This window comes from Octopus bimaculoides, chromosome 1 (assembly GCF_001194135.2).
Source record: "Octopus bimaculoides isolate UCB-OBI-ISO-001 chromosome 1, ASM119413v2, whole genome shotgun sequence".
Lineage (NCBI taxonomy): Eukaryota > Metazoa > Mollusca > Cephalopoda > Octopoda > Octopodidae > Octopus > Octopus bimaculoides.
In genome coordinates, this window is record NC_068981.1 from 108,412,147 (window position 1) to 108,413,491 (window position 1,345).

Here is a 1,345-nt window from a genome sequence, read left to right on the forward strand (position 1 = left end):
CTATTTCAGTTTACAAGTTAGATTTATATTGACAATATCATGCATTGAATCTTTTGATATAATTTAGGTAATGTACTGGCTCTTGTGCGGGTGACACGTAAAAGCACCCACTACACTCTGAGTGGTTGGCGTTAGGAAGGGCATCCAGCTGTAGAAACTCTGCCAAATCAGATTGGAGCCTGGTGTAGCCATCTGGTTTCACCAGTCTTCAGTCAAATTGTCCAACCCATGCTAGCATGGAAAGCGGACGTTAAACAACGACGACGATGACGACATACCAACTACCAATTTCTGTGGCTTTCGTTCTTCAATTTGAAGTGTTTGTGTCTATTAACTAATATAAGTTTATTGTACAGTATGAATGCGAAAATTTTAGATTTCTGTAAAAAAGGACAGTTTATTTTTGTATTCAATAGAGTATTTACAACTTATGTACATACATGTAGACATGTACGTGTATGCATGCAAAGATATGTTTCTATTCTTTAGAGTGAAAAAAAAAAAGGGATGGGCAACAATTTATATCTGAAATTTCATGGCATACATATCAGTGTTTAAGATACATTCCTTAAACAAAAAGCCAAGTTAATTATTCTCAAAAATATCTCTCAAACTAAAATAATGGTAACAGTCCAAAAACTATTAATACGTATGTAAATTTTTACAACTTCCAGCCATCATTATTACTTTGAGAGAGACAGTTGATAAATGGAGACATTTGAAGCAGCTGTGCTCATTTGTCTCTCACTATTACCTTATATAGTTTTACAATTTGTGTTGGTCAGATAGTGATATTACAGCACAACCAGGCAGTAACACATATCCTGACCAACAAACATTAAAAAATTTAATCAATAATGAACTTTTAATTCTACATACCTGTGAGGTTCTAGGTTCAACCACAAATTGACCAATGCCTTATGAGTGAAATTTGATAAACAGATACTGTGTGGAAACCCCTCCATGCTTTTACTAATTGTGGTAGATGCTAGATAGTCATCTTGGCCTCACATATGACCAAAAAGAAGAAAAAAACATCCAGAAGGGAGAGATGGTAGCACTTCCACCTGACAAGCAAGGAAAATTGAATGCAAAGACAGTAGGAATATAAACGTCTATATTATAGTAAACACACTATGTAGCCATATCATTAAAATGGGAGCAATAACCTCCAGCCCAATTTGCAATAGATTTTCAAGAAAAACCATATTGATAGCTGTTTCTATTATAGAGATGTGTTTGAAAATGGTGACGAAAATAAATTGCACATTATCAATTCTTTGATGTCAAATTTTCCTTACATGAACTTGAGATTAATGCAATTAAAGAATAAACAAAAACAAAG